The 19704-nt window shown below is 44.8% G+C and overlaps 1 protein-coding gene across 1 annotated transcript in view; it reads right to left on the reverse strand.

Annotated features, from left to right (window-relative positions):
• SMPDL3B (sphingomyelin phosphodiesterase acid like 3B) overlaps positions 1-19704 on the reverse strand; it is a 446519-nt gene that overhangs the window by 83660 nt on the left and 343155 nt on the right. The window lies entirely within an intron of this gene.

Consider the following 19704-nt stretch of genomic DNA (forward strand, 5'->3'; position numbering starts at 1 on the left):
TTATGTGGGACAGTTTCAAATGCTTTAGGCTGGTTTCACATTTGCGTTTTTTTACGCTGGAAAAAAACGCATACGTGCGCATGCGTTTTTTCCCCTATATTTAACATGGGTGCGCATACCTGCGCGCTGGCATGCGCACGTATGTGATTTTCATGCGCTGCGGTTTTTTGGGGTGTGCGTTTGTATTTTACATACGCAGCATGTTGCATTTTTTGGTCCTGCAAAAAAGCACATGCGCACGTTTTGCGCTAAAAATGGCCATTATAGCCTATGGATGCGCATACGTGCGCACTGGCATGCGCATGTATGTGTTTTTTTAGCGCTGCGTTTTTTTGGTGGTGTCCACTTGTTGTACTAGTTATAATCTTCTAAAGTCAAAAAAAAAAAGTCTATATAAAGGAGGTGCCTGCCAAAACTCTGCCACTACTACACTGACAGATTGGAGAGCAGACAGTCAACAAGGAACCCATCTTCTATCAGCGAAGAATGTGAGTATATTACATTATATGCCTGTCCTTTTAAATTATGTATGTACTAATGATTTTTATTATTTTTACATGCAGTATGTCTTCAGAATCCGAGTATTCCCCATCGCGGCAGGAATTGGCGCAAGCAGACCGTGAGGTGATTATTTTCATGCATCTGGTAAGTATATCTGCTGCTTCTCCAAATCTCTTACATTTTTTTCAACTTTTTTAAGACATCGTCATCATCATCTTCTGCGGACGGGACTAGTGAGGGCGAAGAGCAGGAGCAGCGAAGCCAAGTCCCGGTGGTGATACGGAATGTATGTATCAAATGATTTGTAATGTTCTTTATTTTTTATCTTCTATTTTTACTCTTTTTTATGTTTCTTTTTTTTGTAACTTTTTATTCAATTTAAATTTGATTATTCTAATGAATGTGTTTTGTCTAGGTTCCACAACGGGATGAAGACGTCTACCTGGATAATGAGCAGCTCATCAGCCTGGTCCAGGAGCGTTCGCCGTTGTGGGACAGCCGTGACCGGCTGTACAAGGACATTGTGGTGACCCGGCGGCTATGGAATGAGGTGGCCGCAGCGTTGATGGATGGCTGGGACAGCGCCACAGCATCCTCCAAAAAGGCGTTTAGTGAGTATTTCCCTGCTCTGTATTGTGCCGCAGTGACTGTTGTCCTTGACGGCACTGTTGGGTTTCGTGCTAGGCATATTCTAGCAGGAAACCCAACAGTGTCATCGGGGTCTACAGTGACTGCTTTGAGTATTGTATTGCTACATTGTGCCGCAGTGACTGTTGTCCTTGACGGCACTGTTGGGTTTCGTGCTAGGTGTATTCTAGCAGGAAACCCAACAGTGTCATCGGGGTCTACAGTGACTGCTTTGAGTATTGTATTGCTACATTGTGCCGCAGTGACTGTTGTCCTTGACGGCACTGTTGGGTTTCGTGCTAGGTGTATTCTAGCAGGAAACCCAACAGTGTCATCGGGGTCTACAGTGACTGCTTTGAGTATTGTATTGCTACATTGTGCCGCAGTGACTGTTGTCCTTGACGGCACTGTTGGGTTTCGTGCTAGGTGTATTCTAGCAGGAAACCCAACAGTGTCATCGGGGTCTACAGTGACTGCTTTGAGTATTGTATTGCTACATTGTGCCGCAGTGACTGTTGTCCTTGACGGCACTGTTGGGTTTCGTGCTAGGTGTATTCTAGCAGGAAACCCAACAGTGTCATCGGGCTCTACAGTGACTGCTTTGAGTATTGTATTGCTATATTGTGCCGCAGTGACTGTTGTCCTTGACGGCACTGTTTTTTTTTTACCAACAGTGGACAAAGTCCGAACACGTTGGCGTTCAATCAAGGACCGCTTCAACAGTGATGTTCGTGCTTAGGGCCAGGTTCGCAGTGGATCTGCGTCAAGGACCAGAACTAGATACCGTCACTATCACGCATTGCAGTTCCTAAGACCGGTCCTTGCCACGAGATCGTAAGTATTATAAATTTTGGGTTTTTATTAATCTGTGTTTTTCTAATCCACAGCTGATGCTTCTTGTAAAGGCATGGTAGTAATGATTTTCCTTTCTTCCACAGCACCTGGAGCAGCACCCTGCAACCTGGCCCTGGAGCGGTCCTTCCTCGGACGTCCTCTGACCCGTCCCAGCCATCCGACAGCCAGGAAGCACCTTGCAGGTCAGCCACACACACAGCTGGTGACCAGGAAGCTGGGCCATCAGGTGTTCCCCTGTCCCAGGTCTCTGCCACTGGTTATGCGGGCACTACCCGCCAGCGGCAGAGGGCCTTGGACAGGAATGTCTTGCCCGAGTTTATGCATTTGAGCGAGGCCTTTAATTCCAGCCTCAAGTCACTGTCCAACAGAGTTGAAAGCGGTTTTGCACTCATGGAACATTGTTTTAACCACTTTGAACACCGCTTCAATTCTGTAGAACAGCGCCTTGACCGTCTGGAGGCCGACCTCAACAGACCAGCACACCATTTTTTTAGTAAGATTGAAAAGGGCATGGCGGAACACCTTAGTCCTGAGCAACAGCTGAATGTGCTGCAGGCCTGCAACAATGCTTTCTTGCAGGCTATGCAGCATAATCGGTACGGTCAGCAGTCAGTGGTGTCATTTCCACCTGTGCCACCATTGACTCGCTTCACCTCACTACCGACTTGTGCTGCATACCACTGCACGGACACCTCTATTCAAAGCCAGGACACCCACCGTTACACCACCACAAGTCTGAGTGCAGCTGGTCACTTCACCGACACCACCATGGCAAGCGCTGCTCCTGTCTGGAGCACCACCGCCACTCCCATGCATGCGTGGAGCTCAGCCACCACTAGGCAAACATGGAACAGCCCTGCCGCTACAACAACATGTAGTAGCCCTGCCACCACCACTCTGCAAACCTGGACCATCACTGCCGCCACCAGTCCTCCTGCAAGGACGAGCACTGCCAACGAAGAGCAGCAGCAGCAGCCACCGCAGCAGCAGCCGCCTCAGCAGCAGCAGCAGCCGCCTCAGCAGCAGCAGCAGCCACCTCAGCAGCAGCAGCAGCCACCTCAGCAGCAGCAGCAGCAGCCACCTCAGCAGCAGCAGCAGCAGCCACCTCAGCAGCAGCAGCAGCAGCCACCTCAGCAGCAGCAGCAGCCACCTCAGCAGCAGCAGCAACCACCTCAGCAGCAGCAGCCGCCACCTCAGCAGCAGCAGCCGCCACCTCAGCAGCAGCAGCAGCCACCTCAGCAGCAGCCACACCAGCAGACGGGGGACCTACACTCAATATTTGCCCCAGTTCAAGGCGAAATCTATCAAGGCGGGCATTGGGCCAAAGTCGGTGCAGGCACACAAGCCTACGGCGACATGCCATTACAACTAATGTACCTGAACAGATTTCCTCTCCTCCAAGTGTTCCAAGTTTAATTCCCTTAACTGGACTACCTTCCCCCACAAGTTTTGTTGCCCCTTCCCCTCAAACACCGTCTTCAACTGCAAGTGTTGCATATTCCCTGCACACCCCCAAATTGAAACCATCTGCCCCCAAACGCCGGAAAAAATAATTTTTTGGTTTATTTTTGTGATTAAAAATAAATTTACATTTGTGGTTCACCATTACAAAGTTTCATTAATGTTGTTTGCGCCGCTCACACACACTGATGGGTAAATACATGTTAAAAACCAACCCAAGGCCTAGTATAGTCATATGTGAAATAACACGGACTAGTATAGTCATACCAAGGCCTAGTGTAATAACTCGAGTTTTACCAACTTGGATCTGGTTTCATGAAAAACAAACTGTTGAAACTTGTCTAAAAAATAAGTTTCTTTCTTAAAAAGTTTCACCAGTTTGTTTTTTGTGAATCAAGATGCTAGTTGTTAAAAATCGAGTTATTACAGTAGGCCTTTACAGTAGGACTATACTAGGCCGTGGTATTTCACATATGACTATACTAGTAGGCCCAAGGCCTACTATACTCATATTTGAAATACCACGGCCTAGTATAGTCATTCCAAGGCCTAGTGTAATAACTTGTAAGTTGGAATTGAGCAGATTACATTCATCCACTCAATGCTGACTTGTATTCCCCATGGACTTTCATTGGGGTTGGGTTTTGAGGGTTGTGTTTTGAGAAAATCACATACTTTGTTTTCAACTAGTTGCACAATTTTCTCTTGAAAAAAATTGGTTTCCTGATTCATGGCCTGCAGCTTTGCTCGTTCCAATATATTTCACGCAGACTAGCAATGCTGCATTTTAACTCATATGTGTATTTACCTGCCCAGGTGTGTGAACATCAAAAAATTCAGTTATACATGGGAAGTTTTTTATTTAATTGGAGTTTAAAAAATATAGTGCACTCAGTAATGGTATCAAATAAGGTTTTTTATTACCATAAACAAACAAAAACATTACACCATTTCATCTTGCCAGTGCACCCGTCCTACATCAGAAATAAAGTAGGCCGCAAATTGGTCCCTCATTTGGCCAACTTCAACGGATGACCTGAGAGTGTGCTGAGTGAATTCAGGCAATGGGTTAGGAGCATCATCGTCCAGTTCAAAGGTCGGGTGCTCTTTAGCCATCACAAAGTTATGTAGAACCACACAGGCCTTCACCACCTCATCGACTGTTTCAAGTTTAAGATTAATGGCCGTGCCCAGAATTCGCCATCTGGAGACAAGAATCCCAAAAGCACACTCGACAGTTCTTCTGGCCCTGGTCAGCCTGTAATTAAATATTTTTTTGGTGTGGTCCAAGTCCCGGCTGGAGTAGTGTTTCAGTAAGTTTCCGCACATTTGAAAAGCCTCATCGCCAACCATTACAAAGGGCAGTGGCGGAGCTTCGGTGTGAGGAAGAGGCCGTGGCATAGGGAAATTAAATTGGTTGCCATACAACCTCCGGCCCATGTCTGAGTTTTTAAAAGCCTGTGAGTCATTACCACAGCCAAATGCTCCAATGTCCACTGCTACAAACATACATCCGGCATCCGCAATGGCCATGAGTACTATTGAAAAGTACTTTTTGTAATTATAGTACTCAGATCCCGTTCTTTGGGGTTTGATGATCCGTATGTGTTTACCATCAACAGCTCCCAAACAGTTGGGAAAATTGCATACTGTCCAGAATTTGTCAGCAATTTCCATCCACTTTTCAGCGGTGGGCAGGGGCATAAATTCTGGACAAAGAACATTCCAGAGAGCCCGGCAGGTGTCAGCAACAATTCCAGACAAGGTAGAGATTCCAATACGGTACTGGAAGTGTAGTGAAGATAGGGTTTCTCCAGTCGCCAGGAATCTGTGAACAGACAAAGAAGTAAAATTAATATTTATGTATATTATTTTAAAAAACTATAAAATATTAGTACATTCACGAAAACTAATTACCCAAGGTTTTGAATACTAAATTTAAAAAAAAACCATCAGACCGCACCCCTTGGTTTTTAAAACATACCGTAATGTCACCAGTAGCCGTTCCTCAGGAGGAATCGCACGACGGAGCTGTGTGTCCTGTCTCCGGATGGATTGTTGGACACGAGCAAGCAAATCCATGAAACTTTCGTGGGACATCCGGATATAATCTGTAAATTTCTCCGGGTTTGACTGGAGCTCGCTGTAGAGGGTGTGGTATGCCCCACGGCTCTCCCGGAGTTCAACAATCGGATGTATCCACATACGCCGCCGTCTTCGCTGCCTCTCTCTCTTCCTTTGTTCATGGCAAGCAACTGCATACGCCTGAGCCATCGCGATGTCCAAATCCAAGTTGAAGTGAAAACTCTTCCAGCGCAGATCCATGGTCACGAGAAGAATCAAGCAAATGTGAAGAATACTGTAGACAGGGTCTATATATTAACATACCACACCCACAATGAAGTCCCATTGGTCTTGTGTGTTGTTGAATGGTTGTTTTTTCTTTTTTGTGGGGTTTTTCCAAAATCTGTAAAAAAACGCAAACGCACAAAAAACGCATACAAACGCACAAAAACGCTGCGTTTTTTTCCTGCATGCGCATAAAAATGCTTGAAAAAAACGCAGCGTTTGTATGCATTTGTATGCGTTTTTTCAATGCGTTTTTTTGCGGGAAAAACGCGCTGCAAAAAAAAGCAAGTGTGAAACTAGCCTTAGAGAAGTCGAGATAAATGACATCCAATGATTCTCCTTGGTCCATTTGAGAGCTTACATCCTCATAGAAGCTGATCAGGTTAGTTTGACAGGAGCGATCCTTCATAAATCCATGTTGATATGGAGTTAAACATTTATTAACATTGAGATATTCCATAATGGTATCCCTTAGAAACCCTTCAAAAATTTTACCCACAACAGATGTTAAGCTTACCGGCCTATAGTTTCCAGGTTCCCTTTTACACCCCTTTTTGAATATTGGTACCACATTTGCTTGCCGCCAATCAAAAGGAACAGACCCTGTTTCTATAGAGTCTTTAAATATAAGGAATAGAGGCCTGTCTATCACATTATTTAACTCCCTTAATACCCGAGGGTGAATGCCATCAGGGCCTGGTGATTTGTCAATTTTAATCTTACTAAGGCGGTTCTGCACTTCTTCCTGGATTAGGCAGGTAATACTTAATGGGGAGTTTACATTATCACTCTGCATTTCCCCTGGCAAATCCTTTTCCTGTGTGAACACTGTTGAGAAAAAAGTATTTAAAACACTTGCTTTTCCCCACATCGCTCTCTATGATTTCACCCTCATTGTTCTTTAAAGGGCCGACACCATCAATTTTAATCATTTTACTGTTTATATAATTAAAGAATAGTTTGGGTTTGTTTTACTTTCCTTAGCAATGAGTCTCTCAGTTTCCACTTTTGCTAAATGTATTTTTTTTTTTTTTTTTTTTTTTTTTTTTTTTTTTACACATTTTATTTTTTTCTCTATAACTTTTTAATGCTTCTTCATTGCCTTCTTGTTTTAGCTTCTTAAATGCCTTGTTCTTGTTATTTATTGCCCTTTTTACATTCTTATTTAGCCACATTGGTGTTCTCCTGTTCCTAGCCCTTTTATTTCTGTACGGTATGGCTAGCTCGCAGTGGGTGTGTAAAACTGATTTAAATATTTCCCATTTATTTTCTGTGCTCCTATTTTTGAGGACATTGTCCCAATCAATTCGGCGAAGGTCCTCTCTACGCTGATCAAACTTTGCTTTCCTGAAATTCAGTGTTTTTGTAACCCCCTTCCAGGGCACCTTACTGAAGGACAAGTGGAATTTTATTATATTGTGGTCACTGTTCCCTAGGTGACCATCGACTAGTACTTCTGTTATTCTATCTGGCCTGTTGCTTAAAATTAAGTCCAGTAGGGCTGTCCCTCTAGTTGGGCCCTGCACAAGTTGTGACAGATAATTATCCTTGGTCACTGACAGAAATTGGTTTCCTTTCTGAGATACGCAGGTTTCAGTTTCCCAGTCTATGTCGGGGTAGTTGAAGTTGCCCATAATAATCATCTCATTCTGATTTGTTGCTTTATCTATTTGTTTCAATAATACATTTTCAGTGGTTTCTGTTATATTTGGTGGCTTAGAACAAACCCCTATGAGGATTTTATTACTTTTCCCTCCTTGTATCTCCACCCATAGAGACTCCACCTCTTCATTTCCCTCTTGTATATCTTCTCTTAGTGTGGGCTTTAAAGTGGACTTTATATATAGACAGACTCCGCTCCCTTTCCTTTCCTTTTTTTTTTTTACGATCCCTCCTAAACAAATCATATCCTTGCAAGTTAGCCGCCCAGTCATAGCTGTCTTCTAACCATGTCTCAGTTATTCCTACTATGTCATATTTTTCCTCATACATTACCAACTCCAGATCTTCAATCTTATTGGTCAGCATGCAGGAAAGAAGTTTTGCTTCCTTTTTCTTAGCTTCCTTCTGAGTACCCTGTCTTTGGTCCTCTTTACCACATCTAGTATCCTTGATTAGTTTGTCCTTCTGCTGCATGCTCTTGTCTGCTGTTTTTCCTCCCATCCCCTCTTCTTCTAGTTTAAAGCCCTCCTGATGAGTGTGGCAAGTCTTCTGGCGAATGTGTGTGTCCCAGGTTTTGTGAGGTGTATCCCATCTCTTGCGAGAAGTCCATCGTATAGGTAATTCACGCCATGGTCCAAGAATCCAAATCCTTGCTGCCTGCACCACCGTCGTAGCCAGTTGTTCACCTCTAGTATCCTATTCCATCTTCTGATCCTTTCCCCATTGCAGTACCTCCCAGAAGTGAAATGTTAATATGGTGTTGGGCAGCAATAGGCCTCAGGGGTCAAGATTACCAAGCCCTGGTAAAACCCATGTACTCTGATAGCAGGCCCACTATCCTGACAGCCAGAGGGGTAGTTGATGTCCGCAAGGGGAGAGTACCAATACGCATCTTAAATTGTGGGGAGAGAGAGGTCCATTTACCCCGGTATGCCACCCTTGCTAAGTTGTTCACTGTAAGTAACAATGCAATAGAGGCACTAGAACCCTTGCTTCCATCTGACAAGGTGGAAGAGAATGGCTCTAAAGGGCAGCAGGAGGATTGGTGTCAGCAGCTACACATAGGCACTGACTCCACTCCTTCGCACCAAAAACATGGGGCTTACCGGGTGGCTCGAGAATTTGAACGGTTCTTCAGCAAGCATCCTGTTATGAATGAGTCACCGAAGGAGGAAAAAAACAAAAATACAAGCTAAGTCCAGAAAACCGGAGAGGTTGGTAGCTATCGGATTGCAGACCCCTGATCCTATTCACCACAACTAACAGTAGCCGTGGGGGGGTTCCTACGGTGCCCTAGACCCCTCGTTCACAGCCGGAGAACTAAATAAGCCTAAAGAAAGGGGAAATCTAAACTGCCCCAGAACAATAGACAGCCCCCAACATGTATTGTCGGTGAAAAGCAGATTAAAACACAAACACAGACAGAAAGACAGGTTGAGCAAATGATGGGGCCCAACTAACTAAATAGGAAAGGACAGAAAAGATGCTGACTGCAATCCGCAAAAAACCCTACCAAAAATGTCCCAACCGTCTGATAGGGAAAAAGGCCCTGAAGTCGCTAGACTTCAAAATCACTATATCAGCACTCAGGTATATTCTGAAAACAGAACAAAAAGATAAACTGATCAGAGACAAAAATGGAGCTCAGCCCGTCCCAACAAAGGCAGGCTGAACACAAAACACGAAGCAAACAGACAAAATCTCATGGAAAAATAAGAGAGCAAAAACTTAGCTTTCAGTAGACAGGACTAACTGGTTGCAAGAGCTCAGAGCAGAAAGGATCACCAGCACCCCTGTAGGGCGTCGGCTGCCTTATATCCACTCAGTGATTCCGGGTGTCCAATCAGGCTCCACCTGTTCAGATGACAGGTTCTTAACCCAATCAATTTCACTACCTCTCTTCACCAGCAGAGGGAGTTCATCAGACATCAACGGTGAAGGGGAAAATGAACTCACAACAGCATCCTCTAGACTTTGGGAAGGCAAAAGGGGTTCAACATCATATCTCCACCGGAGATCATCCACCCATTAAAGAGAGGCACTGGCCTGTACCCCTAGCACACTATCAATGTGCCAAGAGTATGTTATGGGAGATGAAGGAGACTGGGGTAATCAGAGATAGTTGTAGCCCCGGGGCAGCTCCATTAGTCCTCGTTAATAAGAAAGATGGTACTATGAGAATGTGTGTAGACTACAGGCGGATTAAGAGCATTACACATAAGGACGCTTACCCATTACCTAGAATTGAGGAATCACTAGCTACACTGAGAACCGCTAACTCTTTCTCTACCTTAGATCTCACCAGTGGGTATTGGCAGGTTCCTGTGGCAGAGGCAGACAAAGAGAAGACAGCGTTTACAACACCAATGGGCCTCTGCGAGTTTAACTACATGCCATTGGGCATCAGCAATGCGCCAGGAACATTTCAGCGGTTAATGAAATGCTGCCTTGGACATAAAAACTTTGAAACTGTTCTGCTGTACCTGGGTGACATCATCGTCTTCTCCAAAACCTACGAAGCACCTAGCCGAGGTATTCGAAGCCCTGTCAAACTTTGGCCTGAAGGTAAAGCCATCCAAATGTCACCTTTTGAAACCCAAAGTGCAGTACCTAGGCCATATGGTGAGCGCAGAAGGTGTGGCACCTGATCCTGACAAAGTCACCGTTATGCGGGACTGGCAAAGACCTAGCACTATTCATGAAGTGAGGCAATTTCTGGGGTTAGTAGGCTACTACCGAAGATTTATCAAGGACTTCATCAAAATAGCTGTACCCCTGCAAGATCTTCTAGTGGGCCAATCCAAGAAGGCCAAGAACAAGAGTCTTCCGTTCGAGTGGAAAAAAAGGATAGAAGAGTCCTTCATCAGATTGAAATTGGCCCTCACGGGAGATGAGGTCCTGGCCTATCCTGACTATGACCAACCATTTGTACTTTACACTGATGCCAGCAACGTGGGATTGGGAGCAGTGCTGTCACAAGTGCAGAAAGGCAGAGAGAGAGTGAGTGCCTACGCCAGCAGGAAGCTTCATTACACTGAGAGGAACCCCGACAACTACAGTTCCTTTAAACTGGAGTTCCTCGCCATAGTCTGGGCGGTAACAGAGCGCTTCAAGCACTACTTGGCTTCAGCAAAGTTCACCATCTACACGGACAATAATCCGTTAACCCACCTTGAAACGGCAAAGCTTGGGGCACTCGAGCAGCGATGGATGGCCTGGCTGTCCAACTACGAGTTCAACATCAAGTACCGAGCAGGACATAAGACCGCAAAGGCGGTTGCATGGTCCAGGATGCCCAATTCACCAGACGGGGAAGAAGATCCAAAAGAACTCCAAGAAATCGAGTTACCAGCCTTCCACCGTCCAATTGCAGCCCAGCGCTCCCAAGGAGTGAGGAATAAGCGCTTTGTCGTACGAGAGGTAACATTGAACCCATTACCCCATCATGAGTGGGCAGAGACACAAGATAGTTACCCAGCTGCTCGTCTAGTAAAAGAGTGGCTGGCACAAGCTGATGCACATCCTGGTCCAGATGACCCACAGGAAGCACAGCAGTTATGGAAGGAGAGAGGCAAGCTGTTCATCTACGAGGGTAAACTGTGTCGGAGGAACATCAACTCGCGCACACATGAACTGGTCTGGCAGGTGGTATTCCTGAAGAGGGATGCGCCAATGGTCTTGGAGGCATACCACAATGGAGCTGGACACTTCGGTTGGAAGAAGTTGGAGGTCCTACTTCATGAAAGATTCTACTGGGTTGGCATGAGGAGTTCCATTGAGAAGTGGTGCCGAGAATGTGGCCCATACAGCCTGCGCAGAAAAGACCGTAACAGCCAGCGAGCCCCATTACAGTCGATCATCACAAAACAGCCGCTTGAATTGGTAGCCTTGAATTACGCGAAGTTAACTCCGAGTAGGAATGGCTACACCTATGCTTTGACCATCGTGGACCATTACTCAAGGTTCTTGGTAGTCGCGCCTGTTAAAGCCCAAACAGCAAAGACAGCAGCCAAGGCATTTCAGCAGCACTTTTGTCGACCGCACGGATACCCTGAACAAGTGCTCACCGACCAAGGTACAGCCTTTGAGGCAGAAGTGTTCCAGGAGTTCTGTAACATGTACGGTTGCAAGAAAATCAGAACGACGCCGTACCATCCACAGACAAATGGCATGTGTGAAAAGATGAACCAGGTGGTCATCGACTTATTGAAGACCTTACCTCTGGAAGAACGAAATCAGTGGCCAGAGAAGTTGCCAGATCTATATCATCATATACCGGTAAACACCACCAATTGCACTCCAGCCTACTTGAGAGCAAGACCTGGCAAGTTACCCATTGATTTAGACATGGGAGTCTTAACATCTGAGACAACGTCACCAGATGCAGACTGGGATACAGAGCGGCAGCAACAATACCGCAAAGTACAAGAATGTGTAGAGAAAAGTTTGTCCCAAGCAAGACAGAGGCAGGAAAGGAATTACAATCAACACGCCCCTGCTGTTCCCTTGATACCAGGAGAACAAGTACTCAAAAGAAAGATGTGTTCACAAACTAGATGACCAGTTGGAGTCTGAGCCATACACCGTAAAACCTTCAGACTTTAATAACACCAAGGTATGCCTCATCAGCAAAGATGGAGGAGAAACCTTAGAAGCAGTCTCAAGAGATCTACAGGTGTGCCCTGATCAGTTGAAGGACAAGAAAGAAGTCCAACACACTCCACTGCCCATAGTAGAGGTGGAAGAAAAGATCCAAACTATTCTTGGAGAATTTCCTCGGACATGGACTTAAGTAAATCAGGCTATCATAGTACCAGTCCTAACCTTTCAGCAGCCTACTCCACCAGATGAAGTAGAGACTCTAAATGAAATGGCTCCAGTAACAGATGCCACATCTGCAGTGGAATGCGGAAATCTGTCTCCTGCTTACAGCGAATCTATCAATCTCATGGTGAGTCTAGGAGTCAGGAGAAGGCAGTCCAGAATACCAATCTTACACAAGTCTACTTATAGTGTAGTGACTAGTGCACCAACAGTAGACATCAGAGAACAGGTCAGGTCATCAGAAATACCTATACTGCGTAGATCCACTCGTAGTACTAGAGGTCAAATCCCTGCCCGTTACAGAGAGTACATAATGTAAATAAAGTAATAAGAATGTATAGATGTAACCGTTAAGCATATGAGCCTACAGAGACTTACTGTATGAACTTTTAAAGTAATCTTAATAACCTGTTAAAGTACAATTGGGCCACAGGACTATGTGTGGTCAGAACTTTTATTTGTAAATAGTTACTCCAACTTGGCCTTGAAAATAAGCCCAGGGATGACACACAAAGTGGGCTAAGGCGGTTCCCACCAACCAAATTCCAGGTACAAAAACAAAGACAATTCCTGGATAGCAGCTTAACCCCTTCCCGACCTGTGACACAGCGTATGCGTCATGAAAGTCAGTGCCAATTCGACCCATGACGCATACCCTGTGTCATGACTTCAAAACCCCCCTGCGGGTCGGGTGACCGGAGTCACGGAAAGGTCACCGGACCCGCAGTGACAGGACCCTTTGTGCTTCACCACATGGGGGGTGGCTTAGCCCCCCCTTGGCTACGATCGCTCTGATTGGCTGTTGAAAGTGAAACAGCCAATCAGTGCAATAGTAATAGTTCATCAATGAAATTTGGTCAACTATTACAATCTAGCCATGGCCGATGCTGAAATAGCATTGGACATGGCTGGAGACACTAAGTTAACCCCCCCCCCGCTGACTGACGGCCCCGATCGGCCGCCGCCACCGACTGACTGCGGCGATCGGCCGCCGCTGTCACAATCTGCCCCCCTCCCCCTTCCCTCCGCTCCCCCCACCTTCCGATCCCCCCCCCACGATACTCACTAATCCCCCCATGGCCGTCCCGGTGTCCAGTCGTCCCGGTCCATGGGCGCCGCCATCTTAGAAAATGGCGGGCGCATGCGCAGTGCGCCCGCCGGCATTTCCCAGAGGCAGATTCATTTTTTTTTTTATTTTGATCACTGTGATAAACTCTCACAGTGATCAAAATAAAAAAAATGTAAATTACCACCCCCCTTATCACCCCCCATAGGGACAAATAATAAAATATTTTTATTTTTCAATTAGGGTTAGGGTTAGAAATAGGGCTAGGGCTAGGGCTAAGATTACGGTTAGGGGTGGGTTGGGATTAGGGTTAGGTTTGTGATTAGGGTTAGAGTTCGGATTAGGGTTAGGGGTGTGTTGGGGTTATGATTAGGGTTGGGATTTGGGTTAGGGGTATGTTGGGGCTAGGGTTATGATTAGGGTTGCAATTAGGGTTAGGATTGGAGTTAGAATTTAGGGATTTCCACTGTTTAGGCATATCAGGGGGTCTCCAAACACGACATGGTGCCACCATTTATTCCAGCCAATTTTGTGTTCAAAAAGTCGAACAGTGCTGCCTCCATTCCGAGCCCCGATGTGTGCCCAAACAGTGGTTTACCCCCACATACGGGGTATCAGTGTACTCAGGAAAAATTGCACAACAACTTTGGGTGTCTAGTTTCTCCTGTTACCCTCTTGGAAAATTAAAAATCGGGGGCTAAAAAAATAATTTTTGTTGGGAAAATTTTTTTTATTTTCACGGCTCTACGTTATAAACTTCTGTGAAGCACTTGGGGGTTCAATGTGCTCACCACACATCTAGATTAGTTCCTTGGGTGGTCTAGTTTCCAAAATGGGGTCACTTGTGGGGGGTTTCCACTGTTTAGGTACATCAGGGGCTCTGTAAACCTAACATGACACCCGCAGACCATTCCATCAAGTCGACATTTCAAAACGTCACTACTTCCCTTCCGCGCCCCTACATGTGCCCAAACAGTGGTCCCCTCCACATATGGGCTACCAGCTTACTCAGTACAAACTGAAAAACAACTTTTGGGGTCCAATTTATCCTGTTACCCTTGTGAAAATAAAAAATAGTGGACTAAAAATCATTTTTTGAGGGAAAAAAATATTTTTTATTTTCACGGTTCTGCGTTCTAAACTTCTGTGAAGCACTTGGGGGTTCAGAGTGCTCACCACACAACTAGATAAGCTTCTTCGGGGGTCTAGTTTCCAAAATGGGGTCATTTGTGGGGGAGCTACAAAGTTTAGGCACACAGGGGCTCTCCAAACACGACATGGTGTCCGCTAACAATTGGAGCTAATTTTCCATTCAAAAAGTCAAATGGCGCTCCTTCCCTTCCGGGCCCTGCCAGGCGCCCAAACAGTGGTTTGTGACCACATATGAGGTATCCGTGTACTCAGGAGAAATTGCCCAACAAATTTTAGAATCCAGTTTATCCTGTTGCCCATGTGAAAATGAAAAAACTGAGGCTAAAAAAACATTTTTGTGAAAGAAAGTCCTTTTTTTTACGGATCAATTTGTGAAGCACTTGGGGGTTCAAATTGCTCATTATGCATCTAGATAAGTTCCTTGGAGGGTCTAGTTTCCAAAATGGGGTCATTTGTGGGGGAGCGCCAATGTTTAGGCACACAGGGGCTCTCCAACCGCGACATGGCAACCGCTAAATATTCCAGCATATTTTCCATTCAAAAAGTCAAATGGCGCTCCTTCCCTTCTGAGCCCTGCCGTGCGCACAAAGAGTGGTTTATAAGCACATATGAGGTATCAGTGCACTCAGGAGAAATTGCCCAACAAATTTTAGGGTCCATTTTGTCCTGTTGCCCATGTGATAATGAAAAAACTGAGGTTAAAAGAAAATTGTGAAAAAAAAAAGTACTTTTTTTTAACAGATCAATTTGTGAAGCACCTGGGGGTTCAAATTCCTCATTATGCATCTAGATAAGTTCCTTGGAGGGTCTAGTTTCCAAAATGGGGTCACTTGTGGGGGAGCTCCAATGTTTAGGCGCACAGGGGCTCTCCAAACGCGACATGGCAACCGCTAAATATTCCAGCATATTTTCCATTCAAAAAGTCAAATGGCGCTCCTTCCCTTCTGAGCCCTGCCGTGCGCCCAAACAGTGGTTTATGACCACATATGAGGTATCGGTGTACTCAGGAGAAATTGCCCAACAAATTTTATGATCCATTTTATCCTGTTACAGATGTGAAAATGAAAAAATTGATGCTAAATGAAAATTTTTGTTGGAAAAATTAAAATGTCCATTTTTTCCTTCCACGTTGCTTTAGTTCCTGTGAAGCACCTGAAGGGTTAATAATCTTCTTGAATGTAGTTTTGAGTAGCTTGAGGGGTGCAGTTTTTAGAATGGTGTCACTGTTGGGTATTTGCTGCCATATAGACCCCTCAAAGTGACTTCAAATGTGAGGTGGTCCCTAAAAAAATGGTTTTGTAAATTTTGCTGTAAAAATGAGAAATCGCTGGTCAACTTTTAACCCTTATAACTTCCTAACAAAAAAAATTTTGTTTCCAAAATTGCCTGATGTAAAGTAGACATGTGGGAAATGTTATTTAGCAACTATTTTGTGTCACATACTTCTCTGGTTTAACGGAATAAAAATTCAAAAATTGCAAAATTTTCGCCAAATTTCTGTTTTTTCACAAATAAACGCAAAAATTATCGACCTAAATTTACCACTAACATGAAGCCCAATATGTCATGAAAAAACAATCTCAGAATCGCTAGGATGCGTTCCTGAGTTATTACCTCATAAAGGGACACTGGTCAGAATTGCAAAAAATGGCCAGGTCATTGAGGTCAAAATAGCCTGGGTCATGAAGGGGTTAAGGACTGGTCGCTGCAGTAACTATACTATTGTTTCTTTCTCTTGTCTAGTTTTAGATCATTTTTACGACTTTGTAAATTTTCATTAATTGTTGTTAACAATTCTTGTTATGTTTCCTCAGTCCGGGAGTACTGAACTTAACTGGGGGGAATGTGACACCCCAGAGTCCGGTTGTCACAGTGACATTGCCTCCCTCTAAGAGGTGCAGTCATGCTTGGAAGCAGGATGGGTGCCCCATGCCAGGTAACATAGATTATAGATGGCCAGCAGATGGGGTTGGTGAGTCAGCTAGAAGTCAGCTGAGGGAGTTGTCATGGAAACGAGAGCAGCTGAGAGAAAATGACAAGACAGTTAAACATGAGGTAAAAAGATCTTTCTGGAAGATCCAGTCAGTTCAGGATGGGGAGCTGATCTGTGAGGAGCTGGTGAGGGGAAGCTGATCTGTGAAGAGGGAAAGGACACAAGCAGAGACAGAGGGGCTCTGGGGAAGCTAAAAACTGCATATAGCAAACCCCAGAGCGAAGTGCTAATAGAGAAAAAGGAACGCCAGAGTCCTTGGTGGTCAGGAGCTGTATGTCCTGATCACCAAATCTGAAAGTACAGGGGACTGTAAGCTCCTGTGCGACATTGAACACCTGAGGGCACGGCAGCAGATAAGGAGCCCGGGGCTGACGGTGAAAAGGACGGTACCTGTGGAATAGGCTCAAGCTGATAGCCGTACAGGTTAGAGAAACCATCACGAAATAGAGGGTCTCAGCTTAGTTACAAACAGCAGAGACCCGCACACAAACCGCAGAAGGAAGGTCCCAAAACCCCACCTGGCAGGGTGGATCCCCTGAATGCCTCCAGGCAAGCCGGACTCAATCCATCACCTGTATGTGGTATTCCGGATTGCAACTAATTACCAGTAAAAGGTAAAGAAACTGCACCTCTCTGTGTCCTCTCATTTCTCTGCACCCCAGCGTTCACCACCATCTTTACTATTAATCAAACATCTTTGCCCTGGGACTATTGCTCTACCTGTAGAGAGCTATTTTCACCTCAGCTGCGACACACCAACAGTCTCAGGGGAAACAACACCGCAGCGCTGGTCACCTCTGACCAGAATACCACAGGTGGCGTCATGTATTCATCTATAAACTATCTTCATTTTTACCACACTTCAACATCACACAACTTTCACCTATTTTATTTACTGGACGCCCCAGGGCCACGGACCGGGTCACCGCCGCCGTGATGTCCCCCCATTGAAGTCAACGGGCCCGGTACAGAGTACCCCACTGTCCTGCGTGGGGCGCTCCAAGGGGAACACTGCACTCCATCCTGACATCCCACCATTTTTGGGCAGGTAAATACTGACCAATCTATGTCTATCAAGCCTTGTGTGCATTACTGAGTGGACTGATTGGATCTAGACCCTGTTTATTGTTGTTTCTGTGGTGATAAGCACCTGGACATGTGTATTCTGCAGAGCCCTGTAGTGGACTGAATGGCATTATTTAGTACACTTATTCACCCTTTTTAAACTCACAGCCTCACTTCTAGAATCCTCCATGATCCCCCTTGTTTTTTACCTCCCCATTATTAACAGGTTTTCAATCGGTTTTGCAGCAGTCTCCACTCACTTCTTTGGAGGTTATATCCCCTGTCTCTTGAAATGATTTTAAGTTTGTGAATCAATAAAAATGTATATAGTTTTATCCTCAAATGTTGGGAATCTCTTATTATCATGGAATAATGGAATGCCTATGCATTATGCCCATTATTAGGGAGTTGGTCCCCCCTAAAACAGCTCCACTCTGATAGGAAGGCTTTTTACAAGCTTTTGGCTTGTGTATGTGGGAATTGGCAATTTTTGGCCATTCATCCCTTAGAGCATTTGTAAGGTCAGGTACTAATATTGAACAATTTAGCCTAGCCTACCTCCATTCTAGTTCATACCAAAGGTGTTTGATGGGCTTAAGGTCAGGGCTCTGTTGACGCCAGTCAAGTACTTCCACACCTAACTCAATCATGCCTTTATGGACCTTGATCACTGGGGCACAGTCATGCATGAACAGAAGAGCGCCATCATCAAATTGTTCCCACAATTGTCCAAAATCCCATAGTATGCAGAAACACTAAGATTTCTATTTGCTGGGACTAAGGGGAAAAGGCCCATAGGACAATGTCTAAAAAAGAACCCATAATATCACCCTCTTCTTCACCAAAATTTCCTGTTGGTACAATGCAGTCAGGTAGATAACGTTCTCTGGCCATTTGCAAAACCCAAACTTGTTCTTCACACTGCTAGAGGAGCGTGATGTCACTAAATAATGTACATTTCCACTTCTTCAGAGTCTAGGTGCAGTGTGCTTTTCCCCAGTTTACCCAACACTTGGCATAGCACTGGCGGTGTGTGAAAAAGATCCTCTGGGAGAGTTTTTCGTTGGCAGCTCTGGAGCAGGCAATGCTGGCGTAGGAAGCACTGCAGAGCCTGAAAGGCCTGGTTATGGTGGTTGCGAGTCATATGTGCGAGCAGAAACAAGAAACGGGGGCACTACCGAACTATTAAGGAGATCCAACCTAGACCTATAGCAGAGTAAGTGATTAACAAAGAAAAAAGAAATAGGCCACAAAGCAGGGGATCACCCTAGGCAGGAGATGAATAAAATTTGAATTGTTTATGCTAACACAGAAAAACATACAAAAAAAATTGTTACAAACATTAAAAATGGTCAAACATATGACACATATACATATTGCATAAAGCTCATAATAGTGGTTAAAACTAAAAGAGAAAGAGCGCAATAGGGTCTTACCCAAGTATAAATAGATATAAATCAAGATATTATACTCACCTTATGTGGGAGAGTTTCAGACACAAAGGAACAAAGGTCAGCCTGCTGCACATCCAAATGGCCACTCCGTGACCATAAATCATCAGATTTAAGGAAAAGAATTTTTGGATTAAACGTGCGCTGCTAGACAAATGACTCCTTCCAGATTGCGTACTTTATACTTTTAATTCCCAACGCGTTTCGAAGTTAACACTTCTTCCTCAGGGGATGATATGTACATATCATCCCCTGAGGAAGAAGTGTTTACTTCGAAACGCGTTGGGAATTAAAAGTATAAAGTACGCAATCTGGAAGGAGTCATTTGTCTAGCAGAGCACGTTTAATCCAAAAATTCTTTTCCTTAAATCTGATAAAGCTCATAATAGAGCATACCACCTACCGCTAAACACTTCACAATGGCAAAATGACCCTAGGTCCATGTAAACAGCATACCATAGTGTGAAAAAATACACCCCTCAAATAGAAATATTTAACCATGCAGAAGGTAGAAAACCCTCTCTGTGTAGTAAAGGTGGACAATAAATTCATTACCTGAGAAGAGGGTTAACACTAATACCATAAGTCACCACAGATAGAGATATATAACTCATGAAGTGTCTTGTCTGAATGCAATATAAAAGAATAAATTAGAGGCAAACGGTTTAAATCACCCCTTTAAGAACATGTATTGCACT

The sequence above is a fragment of the Dendrobates tinctorius genome, unplaced genomic scaffold (genome assembly GCF_039654945.1).
Source record: "Dendrobates tinctorius isolate UK_male_01 unplaced genomic scaffold, ASM3965494v1 ptg000015l, whole genome shotgun sequence".
NCBI lineage: Eukaryota > Metazoa > Chordata > Amphibia > Anura > Dendrobatidae > Dendrobates > Dendrobates tinctorius.